Source organism: Palaemon carinicauda, chromosome 9, assembly GCF_036898095.1.
Source record: "Palaemon carinicauda isolate YSFRI2023 chromosome 9, ASM3689809v2, whole genome shotgun sequence".
Taxonomy (NCBI): domain Eukaryota; kingdom Metazoa; phylum Arthropoda; class Malacostraca; order Decapoda; family Palaemonidae; genus Palaemon; species Palaemon carinicauda.
Window position 1 is genome coordinate 109,145,307 of NC_090733.1, and position 22,432 is coordinate 109,167,738.

A 22,432-nucleotide genomic window follows, 5' to 3' on the forward strand; every position below is an offset into this window, starting at 1 on the left:
TTTACGCTGAAATTATGCATCATGAGTATTCCTTTGTGGGGTAATTAATTGAAAGTCTGCAGATGCTTCAAGATAAGTCAACAATAAAGAGTAGAGAAATATTACAAAGAAAACGCAAAAAAATAACCGAGGAGAACGCTTACGGGGTTGGTTAAGAATAGGGTTGGGAGGGATGTTTCTCACGAATGCCATGCGGAATGATCAGCAGCAGCATTGGTCAATCGTCTCGACCGGCAACCAATCGTAGACAGTGTTACTTCTGATGTGTCAGTTATTTTTGTGTATTAATGTCTTGTCGGTAGATTAAATTATGTATTTTTTGTATCTGATGGTAGCCTAACAGTTCAAGAATAAGTGCAGATGGATAAAAAGACGACAGTGTTTTAAAATCGGTCTATATTTTGAATTTACATTTCCCAAGACATTGATGTTACTGGAATTTCAAGGTTAGGCCTTTGGTTTCATTGAGAATTTGAAAAAGTGTTTTATGAGGTAAGAGAAATATCAAATAAAGATGTATATTATGCCGATGAAAGTGAATATTTCGTGGGTTTTAAAATTTACTTTGTTTGTCTAATGGAATTAAGTTTGCAGATTTTTGTTTGACTTGAATGAAGTGATTTTTAGCTCAAAGCAGTGGTTCCCAAAAGCTTTGTGGGAGTGTTTATAGTTATTTTGGACGGGCGTAAACTTGAGATGCCAAATCGACTTTCTTTATGTGAAAATTGTTGTTCATCTTACTCAAAAATAGCAAAGAGACTATGTTTTAGGGTAAGCTAAAAATTATCGCTGCTAAAGGAATTGGTTGGTCACCCCCCCCCCCCCCGATTATTAAGTAGATAAGGATAAAGCTCCTAGGTTAGGTTAGGTGGTGTGGTGACTTTAGGTTAGGTAGTGTTCTTGTGTTTGTTTTCCCTTTTAGCGTGTGGTTTTTCATTCATAACTTTAGGAATCTTAAAAGCTCTAAATTCATTTAAATATGGATTTCACCCAATTATTTGTATCAGAACGGTTCAAAGTACATATGAATATACCAGGAACACTTCTTCATTTCTTCATTAGGAACATTGTGCTATAGTAAATGTTTATTCATATTTTAATTACAGACCTGGTCTATCCAAACCAACTACAAAGGCTCCTCTTCTCTCCAACGTACATTAATCAACATGATGTGAATCATCATACCTAAATGTTCAACCTACTGCTACATAGGCTCTGTACAGGTAAGAGTAATGGATGAACATTAATACATTTAAATTTGTATAATTGCTGAAAATATATTTCAAAAATATTCTGGGATTAACTGAAGCATCGTCTTTTGGGGAAAATAAAGTATCTGACCAAATTATTGTATTGGCTCTAATACAAGAGTATTTTTGTTTTCAATTAGAATAGGCTACATTTGGTCAAAGCTTTTTTCAGAACATTTATTTTGTGAGTTATACGTATATAATTTGTATAATGTTCTAAATTTTCATATTTGACTCTCCACTATACGTATAGTTTCAACAAGCTATATATGTGTTCATATTTATATAAATATGTATTTATGTATGTATATATGTATGTGTATTTAATATGATTATAAATATAGATATTTATATACTGTATATACATGTGAAATGTTTACACACACGTATATATATATATATATATATATATATATATATATATATATATATATATATATATGCATATATGAATATATATACATATATATATATATGAATATATGTATATATATATATATATATATATATATATATATATATATATATATATATATATATATATGTATATATATATATGTATGTATATATATATGTATGTATATATATATGTATGTATATATATATATATATGTATGTATATATATATATATATATATATATATATATATATATATATATATATGTATGTATGTATGTATATATATATATATATATATATATATATATATATATATATATATATATATCTATCCTAATGCATATTATATGCTCATCACGTGTCATATTTCGTGATATCTATACACACATTAGTTTTATATATATATATATATATATATATATATATATATATATATATATATATATATATATTTTTTGGGCTTAGGCCATGTCGTCGTGATGGAAGTACAGTGAACCCTCGCTACTTCGCGGTTCGACCATCGCGGATTCACCACTTCGCGGATTTTTTCCATAACCCATATATATGCAGTAATATATATATATATATGTATGCATGTATTTATGTATATATGTAGGTATGTATATGTGTATACATATAAATATATATATATACACACACACACACACACACATATATATATATATACATATATATATATATATATATATATATATATATATATATATATATATATATATATATCTAAAGTAGGAAGATGTGATGTAGTTCTAAGGGAAAAGTATGGGAAATATGTCTGGGTAATAAGCAAAGCTCTACCTCCAGTTTGTTTCTACATTATGATCAGAGATAAATGTAAACAAAACATTGGTTGCCATTTTTTATCGTGCTTTTTAGCATGTTTAGGAAATGCATGATATAAAATCACCTTTAATATTTGTGCCTGTTTTAGTTTAGGGTACTGTAGTACATGTATTAAGTGTTCTGTACATTAAAGGGTAGTTTGTTAACAGTACTACGTACAAGGGAAGGTTTTAAAAGTCTGAATATACATGCTGAATAAATAGGTAAATATGGTGTCACTACTTCGCGGATTTTCACCTATCGCGGCCGCGACTGGAACCTATCTACTGCGATAAACGAGGGTTCACTGTATCTTCGCAGGTAGCTTCCTAGGTATATTTGACCTACAGTGATATATCCCAGAGAATTTACCAAAGGTCTCCAGAATTCTAACTCCTGGAGTGAATATCCCTTAAAATTTTACGTAGGGATATCGCGTAATATCAGAGGACGTATTCTTGACACGTCTCATGGATATCTACGCCCCCAATAGAGCTTTCACTTCGAGGAGAAAGAGAGGCAAGAATAAGGAGAGTCGTTACAGAGACATCGCTCTCGACGCTCCCTACTGCCCTGCAAATAGTGCGCTAATCCGCCACCGCGAGGCGCCACCGTCATTCTTTCTATCGTAGCTTCGCTTGACCGGTGTTTTCCCTGTTCTCTTGTGCTATTTTGGATTATTTTGGACGCTATGATGTCTTCCCCAGCCTCATCAGCTTCTGGAAAGTTAAGTAATATCTTTATCTTGTGTAAACGCAAGCTCTTGTCAGTAACAAGAGCTGTTGCCAGCCGGATGGCGTCACAGACGCGGTCGTTCTTTTTGTTCATTTAGTTAGCCAGAACGACCCTTTCCTGGCAGTTTTATGCATTAATAACTTTAGCTATTTAGATATTTAGCTAGGGATTCTTATATTATGTCATTGTTGTCGTGGATTTGGCTATTTATGATCGAGCCTCACGAGTGCTAGGCTTCCTAGCCTAGGCACCTACACACTTCATGCATGATATAACCTTCCTGGTAAAGTTTTATTGAAGCACAGGCAATATTTTGCACATTTATGATATTACTTAATTATGCTTTCCTCTTCCAAGATAGTATACAGAGAGTTTCGGTGAATGATTCTCAATGCTCCTAGGCTACTAGCCTAGGGGCTTTAGTATACTTTCATACATGTCCCCATTGTTCTTGTATTGCCTTTTAAGGGGAGACTGACACCTCCTATACCTTTTAAGCTGATACCAATCTCCTAGGAGATTTAAGAGCAATCCCCCTTCCCTGTGATTAGCCTAGGCTATTCTCAGTTTTCTTTGCTGTGATCAGAGTTCTGGCAAAGTTTTACTGAGACGTTCCGTTTTCTTTCTCCTAACCACTGATTCGATTTTGAGTTTAGGACGGGACATCAGAGTATCAGTTTGTGTTAGGCATCTCCCTGTCTTGGTGAAATGATTTCCCATGTCAGGTTAAGCTGGTCTTTCAGGAGGTTAGACCTTCTTAGGCCATACTTTGGGGGTTTTTGTATGAGAATTCCCCCTTCCCTGGCCTAGCAGACAGTCCTGTGCTGGTAGACCCTAGACCGAAGAAAGGATTTCTTCACTGCTTAAGGTCTCTAGTACGAGATTCTGCTCTCCTGTGAGATGGTGTCCTACGGACATCCTCTCCCTTGACTAACCCAACCTGGGGAAATGATTTCTCCTACCTGAGGTTACTTCATGAGACCAGAATCCTTTTAGGTTAGGTAGTGCCTTAGGGCATTACCTTACCTATAGGACACCCACCTCCTCCCCGCTATCTCTTTCGTATTGAATGATCCAACACCCTCCTGGCTGTCGTTCTACATTGACCCTAGGGTTCTTGTAGGACTGGCCTGAGGTTCCCCGTCTGCTCCCGGCGGGTACCCTCATATTCTTTAGTGTTCTTCAGTCCTCCCTTGGACTGCCTTCCATAGCCCTTATGACTGGGATATGGTTGGGTGGAAGCCCGAAATTATTTCCCCCTTCCACTTGAACCCTCATTCTGGATGCAGGCCGGCAAGGCCTTGCCGGCTGAGCCCTTGCCTTCCGCCATCCTTTCTTTCTCTTGTACTTTCATACTGGGCCATGTCCATTGTCTGCCGGTTGGCAGTTGCCCTGCCGCCGCTTGTTGGGAACATAGTTGACCGACAACCCAAAGACATTGGACATTCGGGTACCGACTGCCGACTGCTGAGTTGCCGGCCGGCAGCCGGCCACCCATACCTGGTCATCTGCCGCCGACTGCCGCTGGGTCCCCTTGACGGAAGGATCCTCGGCTGCCGGCCGGCAGAGCCGCCGCCGCCGACAGAGCCGCCGGCAGTTGGCAAAGGCCACTGCCGGCCGGCAGAGCCGCCGCCGCCGGCAGCCAGCGGAGCCGTTGCCGGCGGCGTATCACAATTTTATGAAGACAATAAGTGCCTTCAATAGCCCAGAATAGGGCGGCATGTTCCGGCTTGCCCGGCAGACGCCGGCAGGCCCGGCAGATGCCGGCAGGCCTGACAGATGCCGGCAGGCCTGACAGGACTGGCAACTTGTTACCAAACAGTCAGTGCTGTAGCCCAAAGTTTTTCCAACCTACAAGGTGCTTCATGGGCAGCCTATTGTGAGACCATCACATATAAGAGAGCGATTCTCTCTTCCTTTAATGGTTATGATCCATTATTGTCCTTAATCTCCAATATTGAAACTGGAAGATTGTGTTAAGAGACACTTTATATCAGACGGGGAACCTCAGGCCAGTCCTACAAGAACCCTAGGGTCAATGTAGAACGACGGCCAGGAGGGTGTTGGATCATTTCCCCAGGTTGGGTTAGTCAAGGGAGAGGATGTCCGTAGGACACCATCTCACAGGAGAGCAGAATCTTCCTCTGAAAATTCTTAAGAATTCTACTTTCAATATAGGAGGAGGTCATAGCAATTGGCTGGACAGGAAACACATGTAGGTGTCTTTCCTATTTATAGCTTACCCTATCAGAGCTAATATAATATATATGTATGTTGAAATTTGAGAATTTCACCGAATACTTATAGACTTTGCCTTTCTTTACAGGAGGAGCATCCCGAGTGCGGGAATAGTTTTTGCAGGGTCCGCAGCAGGAACTTCTGCGGCCACGACATGTGCAGGGCCCATGCTCGCTGCGCAGTCACCAAGAGGGCTCTCAAGTATTGGGACCCGCAGGTATGTACCGTTTGTAAAAAACTGGTAAGAGGGGCTTTTGATGACCAAAAGTCCACTGAGTCAAGGGACGCAGCAAGGAAAAGGCTGCGTAAATGCGTCGGGTTTCCAGAAGAATACTTCTGGCCCATACCTTCCTAATGAAAAGATGAGGGCTTGTCTTTTCCCTAGGGCATCTTCGGATGCAGTTATTCCCCAGGCTCAACCTGAGATTCCCCTGGGTCAGATTCCGGTAGAATCTGAAGTTTCGGATGCCTTGGAGAGCATCCAACTAGAAGACAACATGTCAGTTGTCTCAGAGGAGACCGAGAACAATCTCCTAGTGGAGGAGTTGGATCAGGCGGATGACGTTCCACCTGAGACGGAAACTGAGAAAGAGAGCCTATACTAGCTCTAAGGTGCCGGCTCTCGGCAAGAAGCACCCGTCCTTCATTGCTGATCCTAAACGTGCCGTTCCCTTTATGGACAAAGGGCTCAAGGCAGCCTTAAAGGCAGTTGAGGCAGGGAAACCGTGCCCTACACTGGAGGAGTGTAGACCCTTCTCCCTTGCCTTCCCATCAGACGATGCGGACTGGAAGGATGTACACAACACCTTCACAGTCGGGAAGCTGGAGGCAGATATTGCCGGACGACAGTTCGGAGAAGACCTCCCCAAGCTGTCGGACTTTCTCCTGCGTAGGGAACAGGAGACGAAAGAACGCTTAGCCGCTTCCTTGTCTCTGCAGACTGGCCTGGAGAAAATGGCAAGCATCCCGGATACCATGGACATGTACATGGTCTTCGCCAAAGCCCATCTGGCGACAGTAACTAAAGACCTGTAGAACTTTATTAAAGCCCGAAGGGCTTGCAGAGAGTTCATGTTCGCCTCGGCTGTGGTGAGACACGAACCCAGGAAGCTGATAGCTTCTAACATCTGGGGAAAAGACCTCTTCCCAAGTGAAGTGGTCAAAGAGGTCGTGGACAAAGCCGCCACTGAAAATAGAAATCTTCTTTCCAAATGGGGCTTGTCCTCCAGAAGGAAATCTTCAGCTGACGAGGGTCCCCAGCCGAAGAATAGACCAAAACGACCTAAAGTGCCCTCTAGGCCTAAGCAGTAACAACAGCTTCCCGTGGCCACGGTGTCCTAGACGGTGGCACAATCACCCACTACCTTCCAACTGGTGCCCCAAACACTGGCGACTCAGTCACCAGTGTTCACCCCAGTGTTTGAAAGGCAGTTTACGACCTTTCGGCCGAAGTCTCGAGGATCCTTTCGAGGTTCTTCTAGACGCCCCTCCAGAGGTAGGGGCAACAGGGGTGGACGTGGCCAAGGAGGTAAATCATCCTCCCAGCACTCAAAGTGAGATGCTACCGGTAGGAGGGAGACTCTTCTACTTCCGGGATCGTTGGACCTTCGATCCCTGGGCCCACAGCCTAATCAAGAACGGACTAGGGTGGAGTTGGAGCTCAACTCTACCAACCTTCCCTCAATTCTTCCAACACTCTACCCCCATATTGGAAGAATATGTTCAGGAACTCTTGAGCAAAAGAGTTATATGGAAGGTGAAGTCTGTCAGATTCCAAGGAAGGCTATTTTGTATTCCGAAGAAGGACTCGGAAAAGCTCAGAGTAATTCTGGACTTGTCACCACTCAACAAGTTCATAGTGAACTACAAGTTCAAAACGCTGACGCTTCAACAGATCAGGACCCTGTTACCCAAACGGGCATACACAGTCTCCATAGACATGACGGATGCGTACTGGCACGTTCCGATCAGCCGTCAAGTTTCCCCCTACCTGGGATTCAAACTACAAAGAAGACAGTATGTCTTCAGAGCCATGCCCTTTGGACTAAACATAGCTCCATGGGTATTCACCAAGCTTGCAAATGCAGTCATTCATCAACTACGCCTAAAGGGAATCCAGGTGGTAGCCTACCTGGACGACTGGCTGGTGTGGGTAGCATCCGAAGAAGAATGCAGGCAAGCCTCCAAGGAAGTGATCCAGTTCCTGGAACACTTGGGATTCAAGATCAGCTTGGAAAAATCCCAACTGTCTCCAGCTCAGAAGTTAAAGTGGCTGGGCGTCCACTGGAACTTGTAGTCGCACTGCCTTTCCATTCCATCAAAGAAAAGGAAAGAGATAGCAGGATCTGTCAGAAGCCTTCTTCGGTCCGCAAGGATATCAAGAAGAGAACAGGAGAGTGTGTTGGGGGCTCTCCAGTTCGCCTCAGTGACAGATCCAGTATTGAGAGCACAATTAAAAGATGCATCAGGAGTCTGGAGAAAATACGCATTAAACGCTCGAAGAGATCTAAAAAGACCGATAGCAAATCGTCTGCGATCCCTACTCAAGCCATGGTCAGAGGCCAAGAACCTAAAGAACAAGGTTCCCTTACAACCACCTCCACCGTCAGTCACCGTTCACACGGATGCCTTGAAAGAAGGGTGGGGAGGTCACTCTCATCATCGGAAAGTCCAAGGAACCTGGTCTCCCCTCTTCAAAGCCTTCCACATCAACTTTCTGGAAGCCATGGCAGTTTTTCTTTCCCTAAAGAAACTGAAACTCCGCTGCTCAATCCACATCCGTCTGGTTCTTGACAGCGAAGTCATAATGAGATGCCTAAATCGACAGGGCTCAAGATCGCCTCACATAAATCAAGTGATACTAGCCATCCTCCGCCTAGTGGAGAAGAAGAGATGGCACTTGTCAGCAGTCCACCTTCAAGGGTTCCGCAATGTGACAGAGGACGCTCTATCCAGGACCAAACCGATTGAGATCGTAATTAACGTAACGAGCTGTTGCCAGCCAGATGGCGTCACAGACGCGGTCGTTCTTTCTGTTCATTTAGTTAGCCAGAACGACCCTTTCCCGGCAGTTTTATGCTTTAATAACTTTAGCTATTTAGATATTTAGCTAGGGATTCTTATATTATGTCATTGTTGTCGTGGATTTGGCTATTTATGATCGAGCCTCACGAGTGCTAGGCTTCCTAGCCTAGGCACCTACACACTTCATGCATGATATAACCTTTCTGGTAAAGTTTTATTGAAGCACAGGCAATATTTTGCACATTTATGATATTACTTAATTATGCTTTCCTCTTCCAAGATAGTATACAGAGAGTTTCGGTGAACGATTCTCAATGCTCCTAGGCTACTAGCCTAGGGGCTTTAGTATACTTTCATACATGTCCCCATTGTTCTTGTATTGCCTTTTAAGGGGAGACTGACACCTCCTATACCTTTTAAGCTGATACCAATCTCCTAGGAGATTTAAGAGCAATCCCCCTTCCCTGTGATTAGCCTAGGCTATTCTCAGTTTTCTTTGCTGTGATCAGAGTTCTGGCAAAGTTTTACTGAGACGTTCCGTTTTCTTTCTCCTAACCACTGAGTCGGTTTTGAGTTTAGGACTGGACATCAGAGTATCAGTTTGTGTTAGGCATATCCCTGTCTTGGTGAAATGATTTCCCATGTCAGGTTATGCTGGTCTTTCAGGGCTAGACCTTCTTAGGCCATACTTTGGGGGTTTTTGTATGAGAATTCCCCCTTCCCTGGCCTAGCAGACAGTCCTGTGCTGGTAGACCCTAGACCGAAGAAAGGATTTCTTCACTGCTTAAGGTCTCTAGTACGAGATTCTGCTCTCCTGTGAGATGGTGTCCTACGGACATCCTCTCCCTTGACTAACCCAACCTGGGGAAATGATTTCTCCTACCTGAGGTTACTTCATGAGACCAGAATCCTTTTAGGTTAGGTAGTGCCTTAGGGCATTACCTTACCTATAGGACACCCACCTCCTCCCCGCTATCTCTTTCGTATTGAATGATCCAACACCCTCCTGGCCGTCGTTCTACATTGACCCTAGGGTTCTTGTAGGACTGGCCTGAGGTTCCCCGTCTGCTGCCGGCGGGTACCCTCATATTCTTTAGTGTTCTTCAGTCCTCCCTTGGACTGCCTTCCATAGCCCTTATGACTGGGATATGGTTGGGTGGAAGCCCGAAATTATTTCCCCCTTCCACTTGAACCCTCATTCTGGATGCAGGCCGGCAAGGCCTTGCCGGCTGAGCCCTTGCCTTCCGCCATCCTTTCTTTCTCTTGTACTTTCATACTGGGCCATGTCCATTGTCTGCCGGTTGGCAGTTGCCCTGCCGCCGCTTGTTGGGAACATAGTTGACCGACAACCCAAAGACATTGGACATTCGGGTACCGACTGCCGACTGCTGAGTTGCCGGCCGGCAGCCGGCCACCCATACCTGGTCATCTGCCGCCGACTGCCGCTGGGTCCCCTTGACGGAAGGATCCTCGGCTGCCGGCCGGCAGAGCCGCCGCCGCCGACAGAGCCGCCGGCAGTTGGCAAAGGCCACTGCCGGCCGGCAGAGCCGCCGCCGCCGGCAGCCAGCGGAGCCGTTGCCGGCGGCGTATCACAATTTTATGAAGACAATAAGTGCCTTCAATAGCCCAGAATAGGGCGGCATGTTCCGGCTTGCCCGGCAGACGCCGGCAGGTCCGGCAGATGCCGGCAGGCCTGACAGGACTGGCAACTTGTTACCAAACAGTCAGTGCTGTAGCCCAAAGTTTTTCCAACCTACAAGGTGCTTCATGGGCAGCTTATTGTGAGACCATCACATATAAGAGAGCGATTCTCTCTTCCTTTAATGGTTATGATCCATTATTGTCCTTAATCTCCAATATTGAAACTGGAAGATTGTGTTAAGAGACACTTTATATCAGACGGGGAACCTCAGGCCAGTCCTACAAGAACCCTAGGGTCAATGTAGAACGACGGCCAGGAGGGTGTTGGATCATTCAATACGAAAGAGATAGCGGGGAGGAGGTGGGTGTCCTAAAGGTAAGGTAATGCCCTAAGGCACTACCTAACCTAAAAGGATTCTGGTCTCATGAAGTAACCTCAGGTAGGAGAAATCATTTCCCCAGGTTGGGTTAGTCAAGGGAGAGGATGTCCGTAGGACACCATCTCACAGGAGAGCAGAATCTTCCTCTGAAAATTCTTAAGAATTCTACTTTCAATATAGGAGGAGGTCATAGCAATTGGCTGGACAGGAAACACATGTAGGTGTCTTTCCTATTTATAGCTTACCCTATCAGAGCTAATATAATATATATGTATGTTGAAATTTGAGAATTTCACCGAATACTTATAGACTTTGCCTTTCTTTACAGGAGGAGCATCCCGAGTGCGGGAATAGTTTTTGCAGGGTCCGCAGTAGGAACTTCTGCGGCCACGACATGTGCAGGGCCCATGCTCGCTGCGCAGTCACCAAGAGGGCTCTCAAGTATTGGGACCCGCAGGTATGTACCGTTTGTAAAAAACTGGTAAGAGGGGCTTTTGATGACCAAAAGTCCACTGAGTCAAGGGACGCAGCAAGGAAAAGGCTGCGTAAATGCGTCGGGTTTCCAGAAGAATACTTCTGGCCCATACCTTCCTAATGAAAAGATGAGGGCTTGTCTTTTCCCTAGGGCATCTTCGGATGCAGTTATTCCCCAGGCTCAACCTGAGATTCCCCTGGGTCAGATTCCGGTAGAATCTGAAGTTTCGGATGCCTTGGAGAGCATCCAACTAGAAGACAACATGTCAGTTGTCTCAGAGGAGACCGAGAACAATCTCCTAGTGGAGGAATTGGATCAGGCGGATGACGTTCCACCTGAGACGGAAACTGAGAAAGAGAGCCTATACTAGCTCTAAGGTGCCGGCTCTCGGCAAGAAGCACCCGTCCTTCATTGCTGATCCTAAACGTGCCGTTCCCTTTATGGACAAAGGGCTCAAGGCAGCCTTAAAGGCAGTTGAGGCAGGGAAACCGTGCCCTACACTGGAGGAGTGTAGACCCTTCTCCCTTGCCTTCCCATCAGACGATGCGGACTGGAAGGATGTACACAACACCTTCACAGTCGGGAAGCTGGAGGCAGATATTGCCGGACGACAGTTCGGAGAAGACCTCCCCAAGCTGTCGGACTTTCTCCTGCGTAGGGAACAGGAGACGAAAGAACGCTTAGCCGCTTCCTTGTCTCTGCAGACTGGCCTGGAGAAAATGGCAAGCATCCCGGATACCATGGACATGTACATGGTCTTCGCCAAAGCCCATCTGGCGACAGTAACTAAAGACCTGTAGAACTTTATTAAAGCCCGAAGGGCTTGCAGAGAGTTCATGTTCGCCTCGGCTGTGGTGAGACACGAACCCAGGAAGCTGATAGCTTCTAACATCTGGGGAAAAGACCTCTTCCCAAGTGAAGTGGTCAAAGAGGTCGTGGACAAAGCCGCCACTGAAAATAGAAATCTTCTTTCCAAATGGGGCTTGTCCTCCAAAAGGAAATCTTCAGCTGACGAGGGTCCCCAGCCGAAGAATAGACCAAAACGACCTAAAGTGCCCTCTAGGCCTAAGCAGTAACAACAGCTTCCCGTGGCCACGGTGTCCTAGACGGTGGCACAATCACCCACTACCTTCCAACTGGTGCCCCAAACACTGGCGACTCAGTCACCAGTGTTCACCCCAGTGTTTGAAAGGCAGTTTACGACCTTTCGGCCGAAGTCTCGAGGATCCTTTCGAGGTTCTTCTAGACGCCCCTCCAGAGGTAGGGGCAACAGGGGTGGACGTGGCCAAGGAGGTAAATCATCCTCCCAGCACTCAAAGTGAGATGCTACCGGTAGGAGGGAGACTCTTCTACTTCCGGGATCGTTGGACCTTCGATCCCTGGGCCCACAGCCTAATCAAGAACGGACTAGGGTGGAGTTGGAGCTCAACTCTACCAACCTTCCCTCAATTCTTCCAACACTCTACCCCCATATTGGAAGAATATGTTCAGGAACTCTTGAGCAAAAGAGTTATATGGAAGGTGAAGTCTGTCAGATTCCAAGGAAGGCTATTTTGTATTCCGAAGAAGGACTCGGAAAAGCTCAGAGTAATTCTGGACTTGTCACCACTCAACAAGTTCATAGTGAACTACAAGTTCAAAACGCTGACGCTTCAACAGATCAGGACCCTGTTACCCAAACGGGCATACACAGTCTCCATAGACATGACGGATGCGTACTGGCACGTTCCGATCAGCCGTCAAGTTTCCCCCTACCTGGGATTCAAACTACAAAGAAGACAGTATGTCTTCAGAGCCATGCCCTTTGGACTAAACATAGCTCCATGGGTATTCACCAAGCTTGCAAATGCAGTCATTCATCAACTACGCCTAAAGGGAATCCAGGTGGTAGCCTACCTGGACGACTGGCTGGTGTGGGTAGCATCCGAAGAAGAATGCAGGCAAGCCTCCAAGGAAGTGATCCAGTTCCTGGAACACTTGGGATTCAAGATCAGCTTGGAAAAATCCCAACTGTCTCCAGCTCAGAAGTTAAAGTGGCTGGGCGTCCACTGGAACTTGTAGTCGCACTGCCTTTCCATTCCATCAAAGAAAAGGAAAGAGATAGCAGGATCTGTCAGAAGCCTTCTTCAGTCCGCAAGGATATCAAGAAGAGAACAGGAGAGTGTGTTGGGGGCTCTCCAGTTCGCCTCAGTGACAGATCCAGTATTGAGAGCACAATTAAAAGATGCATCAGGAGTCTGGAGAAAATACGCATTAAACGCTCGAAGAGATCTAAAAAGACCGATAGCAAATCGTCTGCGATCCCTACTCAAGCCATGGTCAGAGGCCAAGAACCTAAAGAACAAGGTTCCCTTACAACCACCTCCACCGTCAGTCACCGTTCACACGGATGCCTTGAAAGAAGGGTGGGGAGGTCACTCTCATCATCGGAAAGTCCAAGGAACCTGGTCTCCCCTCTTCAAAGCCTTCCACATCAACTTTCTGGAAGCCATGGCAGTTTTTCTTTCCCTAAAGAAACTGAAACTCCGCTGCTCAATCCACATCCGTCTGGTTCTTGACAGCGAAGTCATAATGAGATGCCTAAATCGACAGGGCTCAAGATCGCCTCACATAAATCAAGTGATACTAGCCATCCTCCGCCTAGTGGAGAAGAAGAGATGGCACTTGTCAGCAGTCCACCTTCAAGGGTTCCGCAATGTGACAGAGGACGCTCTATCCAGGACCAAACCGATTGAGATCGTAATTAACGTAACAAGAGCTGTTGCCAGCCAGATGGCGTCACAGACGCGGTCGTTCTTTCTGTTCATTTAGTTAGCCAGAACGACCCTTTCCCGGCAGTTTTATGCTTTAATAACTTTAGCTATTTAGATATTTAGCTAGGGATTCTTATATTATGTCATTGTTGTCGTGGATTTGGCTATTTATGATCGAGCCTCACGAGTGCTAGGCTTCCTAGCCTAGGCACCTACACACTTCATGCATGATATAACCTTTCTGGTAAAGTTTTATTGAAGCACAGGCAATATTTTGCACATTTATGATATTACTTAATTATGCTTTCCTCTTCCAAGATAGTATACAGAGAGTTTCGGTGAACGATTCTCAATGCTCCTAGGCTACTAGCCTAGGGGCTTTAGTATACTTTCATACATGTCCCCATTGTTCTTGTATTGCCTTTTAAGGGGAGACTGACACCTCCTATACCTTTTAAGCTGATACCAATCTCCTAGGAGATTTAAGAGCAATCCCCCTTCCCTGTGATTAGCCTAGGCTATTCTCAGTTTTCTTTGCTGTGATCAGAGTTCTGGCAAAGTTTTACTGAGACGTTCCGTTTTCTTTCTCCTAACCACTGAGTCGGTTTTGAGTTTAGGACTGGACATCAGAGTATCAGTTTGTGTTAGGCATATCCCTGTCTTGGTGAAATGATTTCCCATGTCAGGTTATGCTGGTCTTTCAGGGCTAGACCTTCTTAGGCCATACTTTGGGGGTTTTTGTATGAGAATTCCCCCTTCCCTGGCCTAGCAGACAGTCCTGTGCTGGTAGACCCTAGACCGAAGAAAGGATTTCTTCACTGCTTAAGGTCTCTAGTACGAGATTCTGCTCTCCTGTGAGATGGTGTCCTACGGACATCCTCTCCCTTGACTAACCCAACCTGGGGAAATGATTTCTCCTACCTGAGGTTACTTCATGAGACCAGAATCCTTTTAGGTTAGGTAGTGCCTTAGGGCATTACCTTACCTATAGGACACCCACCTCCTCCCCGCTATCTCTTTCGTATTGAATGATCCAACACCCTCCTGGCCGTCGTTCTACATTGACCCTAGGGTTCTTGTAGGACTGGCCTGAGGTTCCCCGTCTGCTGCCGGCGGGTACCCTCATATTCTTTAGTGTTCTTCAGTCCTCCCTTGGACTGCCTTCCATAGCCCTTATGACTGGGATATGGTTGGGTGGAAGCCCGAAATTATTTCCCCCTTCCACTTGAACCCTCATTCTGGATGCAGGCCGGCAAGGCCTTGCCGGCTGAGCCCTTGCCTTCCGCCATCCTTTCTTTCTCTTGTACTTTCATACTGGGCCATGTCCATTGTCTGCCGGTTGGCAGTTGCCCTGCCGCCGCTTGTTGTGAACATAGTTGACCGACAACCCAAAGACATTGGACATTCGGGTACCGACTGCCGACTGCTGAGTTGCCGGCCGGCAGCCGGCCACCCATACCTGGTCATCTGCCGCCGACTGCCGCTGGGTCCCCTTGACGGAAGGATCCTCGGCTGCCGGCCGGCAGAGCCGCCGGCAGTTGGCAAAGGCCACTGCCGGCCGGCAGAGCCGCCGCCGCCGGCAGCCAGCGGAGCCGTTGCCGGCGGCGTATCACAATTTTATGAAGACAATAAGTGCCTTCAATAGCCCAGAATAGGGCGGCATGTTCCGGCAGACGCCGGCAGGCCCGGCAGATGCCGGCAGGCCTGACAGGACTGGCAACTTGTTACCAAACAGTCAGTGCTGTAGCCCAAAGTTTTTCCAACCTACAAGGTGCTTCATGGGCAGCCTATTGTGAGACCATCACATATAAGAGAGCGATTCTCTCTTCCTTTAATGGTTATGATCCATTATTGTCCTTAATCTCCAATATTGAAACTGGAAGATTGTGTTAAGAGACACTTTATATCAGACGGGGAACCTCAGGCCAGTCCTACAAGAACCCTAGGGTCAATGTAGAACGACGGCCAGGAGGGTGTTGGATCATTCAATACGAAAGAGATAGCGGGGAGGAGGTGGGTGTCCTAAAGGTAAGGTAATGCCCTAAGGCACTACCTAACCTAAAAGGATTCTGGTCTCATGAAGTAACCTCAGGTAGGAGAAATCATTTCCCCAGGTTGGGTTAGTCAAGGGAGAGGATGTCCGTAGGACACCATCTCACAGGAGAGCAGAATCTTCCTCTGAAAATTCTTAAGAATTCTACTTTCAATATAGGAGGAGGTCATAGCAATTGGCTGGACAGGAAACACATGTAGGTGTCTTTCCTATTTATAGCTTACCCTATCAGAGCTAATATAATATATATGTATGTTGAAATTTGAGAATTTCACCGAATACTTATAGACTTTGCCTTTCTTTACAGGAGGAGCATCCCGAGTGCGGGAATAGTTTTTGCAGGGTCCGCAGTAGGAACTTCTGCGGCCACGACATGTGCAGGGCCCATGCTCGCTGCGCAGTCACCAAGAGGGCTCTCAAGTATTGGGACCCGCAGGTATGTACCGTTTGTAAAAAACTGGTAAGAGGGGCTTTTGATGACCAAAAGTCCACTGAGTCAAGGGACGCAGCAAGGAAAAGGCTGCGTAAATGCGTCGGGTTTCCAGAAGAATACTTCTGGCCCATACCTTCCTAATGAAAAGATGAGGGCTTGTCTTTTCCCTAGGGCATCTTCGGATGCAGTTATTCCCCAGGCTCAACCTGAGATTCCCCTGGGTCAGATTCCGGTAGAATCTGAAGTTTCGGATGCCTTGGAGAGCATCCAACTAGAAGACAACATGTCAGTTGTCTCAGAGGAGACCGAGAACAATCTCCTAGTGGAGGAGTTGGATCAGGCGGATGACGTTCCACCTGAGACGGAAACTGAGAAAGAGAGCCTATACTAGCTCTAAGGTGCCGGCTCTCGGCAAGAAGCACCCGTCCTTCATTGCTGATCCTAAACGTGCCGTTCCCTTTATGGACAAAGGGCTCAAGGCAGCCTTAAAGGCAGTTGAGGCAGGGAAACCGTGCCCTACACTGGAGGAGTGTAGACCCTTCTCCCTTGCCTTCCCATCAGACGATGCGGACTGGAAGGATGTACACAACACCTTCACAGTCGGGAAGCTGGAGGCAGATATTGCCGGACGACAGTTCGGAGAAGACCTCCCCAAGCTGTCGGACTTTCTCCTGCGTAGGGAACAGGAGACGAAAGAACGCTTAGCCGCTTCCTTTTCTCTGCAGACTGGCCTGGAGAAAATGGCAAGCATCCCGGATACCATGGACATGTACATGGTCTTCGCCAAAGCCCATCTGGCGACAGTAACTAAAGACCTGTAGAACTTTATTAAAGCCCGAAGGGCTTGCAGAGAGTTCATGTTCGCCTCGGCTGTGGTGAGACACGAACCCAGGAAGCTGATAGCTTCTAACATCTGGGGAAAAGACCTCTTCCCAAGTGAAGTGGTCAAAGAGGTCGTGGACAAAGCCGCCACTGAAAATAGAAATCTTCTTTCCAAATGGGGCTTGTCCTCCAAAAGGAAATCTTCAGCTGACGAGGGTCCCCAGCCGAAGAATAGACCAAAACGACCTAAAGTGCCCTCTAGGCCTAAGCAGTAACAACAGCTTCCCGTGGCCACGGTGTCCTAGACGGTGGCACAATCACCCACTACCTTCCAACTGGTGCCCCAAACACTGGCGACTCAGTCACCAGTGTTCACCCCAGTGTTTGAAAGGCAGTTTACGACCTTTCGGCCGAAGTCTCGAGGATCCTTTCGAGGTTCTTCTAGACGCCCCTCCAGAGGTAGGGGCAACAGGGGTGGACGTGGCCAAGGAGGTAAATCATCCTCCCAGCACTCAAAGTGAGATGCTACCGGTAGGAGGGAGACTCTTCTACTTCCGGGATCGTTGGACCTTCGATCCCTGGGCCCACAGCCTAATCAAGAACGGACTAGGGTGGAGTTGGAGCTCAACTCTACCAACCTTCCCTCAATTCTTCCAACACTCTACCCCCATATTGGAAGAATATGTTCAGGAACTCTTGAGCAAAAGAGTTATATGGAAGGTGAAGTCTGTCAGATTCCAAGGAAGGCTATTTTGTATTCCGAAGAAGGACTCGGAAAAGCTCAGAGTAATTCTGGACTTGTCACCACTCAACAAGTTCATAGTGAACTACAAGTTCAAAACGCTGACGCTTCAACAGATCAGGACCCTGTTACCCAAACGGGCATACACAGTCTCCATAGACATGACGGATGCGTACTGGCACGTTCCGATCAGCCGTCAAGTTTCCCCCTACCTGGGATTCAAACTACAAAGAAGACAGTATGTCTTCAGAGCCATGCCCTTTGGACTAAACATAGCTCCATGGGTATTCACCAAGCTTGCAAATGCAGTCATTCATCAACTACGCCTAAAGGGAATCCAGGTGGTAGCCTACCTGGACGACTGGCTGGTGTGGGTAGCATCCGAAGAAGAATGCAGGCAAGCCTCCAAGGAAGTGATCCAGTTCCTGGAACACTTGGGATTCAAGATCAGCTTGGAAAAATCCCAACTGTCTCCAGCTCAGAAGTTAAAGTGGCTGGGCGTCCACTGGAACTTGTAGTCGCACTGCCTTTCCATTCCATCAAAGAAAAGGAAAGAGATAGCAGGATCTGTCAGAAGCCTTCTTCGGTCCGCAAGGATATCAAGAAGAGAACAGGAGAGTGTGTTGGGGGCTCTCCAGTTCGCCTCAGTGACAGATCCAGTATTGAGAGCACAATTAAAAGATGCATCAGGAGTCTGGAGAAAATACGCATTAAACGCTCGAAGAGATCTAAAAAGACCGATAGCAAATCGTCTGCGATCCCTACTCAAGCCATGGTCAGAGGCCAAGAACCTAAAGAACAAGGTTCCCTTACAACCACCTCCACCGTCAGTCACCGTTCACACGGATGCCTAGAAAGAAGGGTGGGGAGGTCACTCTCATCATCGGAAAGTCCAAGGAACCTGGTCTCCCCTCTTCAAAGCCTTCCACATCAACTTTCTGGAAGCCATGGCAGTTTTTCTTTCCCTAAAGAAACTGAAACTCCGCTGCTCAATCCACATCCGTCTGGTTCTTGACAGCGAAGTCATAATGAGATGCCTAAATCGACAGGGCTCAAGATCGCCTCACATAAATCAAGTGATACTAGCCATCCTCCGCCTAGTGGAGAAGAAGAGATGGCACTTGTCAGCAGTCCACCTTCAAGGGTTCCGCAATGTGACAGAGGACGCTCTATCCAGGACCAAACCGATTGAGATCGTAATTAACGTAACAAGAGCTGTTGCCAGCCAGATGGCGTCACAGACGCGGTCGTTCTTTCTGTTCATTTAGTTAGCCAGAACGACCCTTTCCCGGCAGTTTTATGCTTTAATAACTTTAGCTATTTAGATATTTAGCTAGGGATTCTTATATTATGTCATTGTTGTCGTGGATTTGGCTATTTATGATCGAGCCTCACGAGTGCTAGGCTTCCTAGCCTAGGCACCTACACACTTCATGCATGATATAACCTTTCTGGTAAAGTTTTATTGAAGCACAGGCAATATTTTGCACATTTATGATATTACTTAATTATGCTTTCCTCTTCCAAGATAGTATACAGAGAGTTTCGGTGAACGATTCTCAATGCTCCTAGGCTACTAGCCTAGGGGCTTTAGTATACTTTCATACATGTCCCCATTGTTCTTGTATTGCCTTTTAAGGGGAGACTGACACCTCCTATACCTTTTAAGCTGATACCAATCTCCTAGGAGATTTAAGAGCAATCCCCCTTCCCTGTGATTAGCCTAGGCTATTCTCAGTTTTCTTTGCTGTGATCAGAGTTCTGGCAAAGTTTTACTGAGACGTTCCGTTTTCTTTCTCCTAACCACTGAGTCGGTTTTGAGTTTAGGACTGGACATCAGAGTATCAGTTTGTGTTAGGCATATCCCTGTCTTGGTGAAATGATTTCCCATGTCAGGTTATGCTGGTCTTTCAGGGCTAGACCTTCTTAGGCCATACTTTGGGGGTTTTTGTATGAGAATTCCCCCTTCCCTGGCCTAGCAGACAGTCCTGTGCTGGTAGACCCTAGACCGAAGAAAGGATTTCTTCACTGCTTAAGGTCTCTAGTACGAGATTCTGCTCTCCTGTGAGATGGTGTCCTACGGACATCCTCTCCCTTGACTAACCCAACCTGGGGAAATGATTTCTCCTACCTGAGGTTACTTCATGAGACCAGAATCCTTTTAGGTTAGGTAGTGCCTTAGGGCATTACCTTACCTATAGGACACCCACCTCCTCCCCGCTATCTCTTTCGTATTGAATGATCCAACACCCTCCTGGCCGTCGTTCTACATTGACCCTAGGGTTCTTGTAGGACTGGCCTGAGGTTCCCCGTCTGCTGCCGGCGGGTACCCTCATATTCTTTAGTGTTCTTCAGTCCTCCCTTGGACTGCCTTCCATAGCCCTTATGACTGGGATATGGTTGGGTGGAAGCCCGAAATTATTTCCCCCTTCCACTTGAACCCTCATTCTGGATGCAGGCCGGCAAGGCCTTGCCGGCTGAGCCCTTGCCTTCCGCCATCCTTTCTTTCTCTTGTACTTTCATACTGGGCCATGTCCATTGTCTGCCGGTTGGCAGTTGCCCTGCCGCCGCTTGTTGGGAACATAGTTGACCGACAACCCAAAGACATTGGACATTCGGGTACCGACTGCCGACTGCTGAGTTGCCGGCCGGCAGCCGGCCACCCATACCTGGTCATCTGCCGCCGACTGCCGCTGGGTCCCCTTGACGGAAGGATCCTCGGCTGCCGGCCGGCAGAGCCGCCGCCGCCGACAGAGCCGCCGGCAGTTGGCAAAGGCCACTGCCGGCCGGCAGAGCCGCCGCCGCCGGCAGAGCCGCCGCCGCCGGCAGAGCCGCCGCCGCCGGCAGCCAGCGGAGCCGTTGCCGGCGGCGTATCACAATTTTATGAAGACAATAAGTGCCTTCAATAGCCCAGAATAGGGCGGCATGTTCCTGCAGACGCCGGCAGGCCCGGCAGATGCCGCCAGGCCTGACAGGACTGGCAACTTGTTACCAAACAGTCAGTGCTGTAGCCCAAAGTTTTTCCAACCTACAAGGTGCTTCATGGGCAGCCTATTGTGAGACCATCACATATAAGAGAGCGATTCTCTCTTCCTTTAATGGTTATGATCCATTATTGTCCTTAATCTCCAATATTGAAACTGGAAGATTGTGTTAAGAGACACTTTATATCAGACGGGGAACCTCAGGCCAGTCCTACAAGAACCCTAGGGTCAATGTAGAACGACGGCCAGGAGGGTGTTGGATCATTCAATACGAAAGAGATAGCGGGGAGGAGGTGGGTGTCCTATAGGTAAGGTAATGCCCTAAGGCACTACCTAACCTAAAATGATTCTGGTGTCATGAAGTAACCTCAGGTAGGAGAAATCATTTCCCCAGGTTGGATTAGTCAAGGGAGAGGATGTCCGTAGGACACCATCTCACAGGAGAGCAGAATCTTCCTCTGAAAATTCTTAAGAATTCTACTTTCAATATAGGAGGAGGTCATAGCAATTGGCTGGACAGGAAACACATGTAGGTGTCTTTCCTATTTATAGCTTACCCTATCCAAGCTAATATAATATATTATATGTATGTTGAAATTTGAGAATTTCACCGAATACTTATAGACTTTGCCTTTCTTTACAGGAGGAGTATCCCGAGTGCGGGAATAGTTTTTGCAGGGTCCGCAGTAGGAACTTCTGCGGCCACGACATGTGCAGGCCCCATGCTCGCTGCGCAGTCACCAAGAGGGCTCTCAAGTATTGGGACCCGCAGGTATGTACCGTTTGTAAAAAACTGGTAAGAGAGGCTTTTGATGACCAAAAGTCCACTGAGTCAAGGGACGCAGCAAGGAAAAGGCTGAGTAAATGCGTCGGGTTTCCAGAACAATACTTCTGGCCCATACCTTCCTAATGAAAAGATGAGGGCTTGTCTTTTCCCTAGGGCATCTTCGGATGCAGTTATTCCCCAGGCTCAACCTGAGATTCCCCTGGGTCAGATTCCGGTAGAATCTGAAGTTTCGGATGCCTTGGAGAGCATCCAACTAGAAGACAACATGTCAGTTGTCTCAGAGGAGACCAAGAACAATCTTCTAGTAGAGGAGTTGGATCAGGCGGATGACGTTCCACCTGAGACGGAAACTGAGAAAGAGAGCCTATACTAGCTCTAAGGTGCCGGCTCTCGGCAAGAAGCACCCGTCCTTCATTGCTGATCCTAAACGTGCCGTTCCCTTTATGGACAAAGGGCTCAAGGCAGCCTTAAAGGCAGTTGAGGCAGGGAAACCGTGCCCTACACTGGAGGAGTGTAGACCCTTCTCCCTTGCCTTCCCATCAGACGATGCGGACTGGAAGGATGTACACAACACCTTCACAGTCGGGAAGCTGGAGGCAGATATTGCCGGACGACAGTTCGGAGAAGACCTCCCCAAGCTGTCGGACTTTCTCCTGCGTAGGGAACAGGAGACGAAAGAACGCTTAGCCGCTTCCTTGTCTCTGCAGACTGGCCTGGAGAAAATGGCAAGCATCCCGGATACCCTGGACATGTACATGGTCTTCGCCAAAGCCCATCTGGCGACAGTAACTAAAGACCTGTGCAACTTTATTAAAGCCCAAAGGGCTTGCAGAGAGTTCATGTTCGCCTCGGCTGTGGTGAGACACGAACCC

The 22,432-nt window shown here is 47.0% G+C and overlaps 1 long non-coding RNA gene across 1 annotated transcript in view; it reads left to right on the plus strand.

The window, feature by feature from the left end:
- Positions 1-229: 229 nt before the first annotated feature.
- Positions 230-22,432, plus strand: part of LOC137646830 (uncharacterized) — a 138,301-nt gene continuing 116,098 nt past the window's right edge. The window contains exons 1-2 of the long non-coding RNA XR_011045471.1: positions 230-492; positions 1,107-1,223. This is a non-coding gene — a long non-coding RNA (uncharacterized lncRNA). The remainder of the gene's footprint in view (positions 493-1,106; positions 1,224-22,432) is intronic.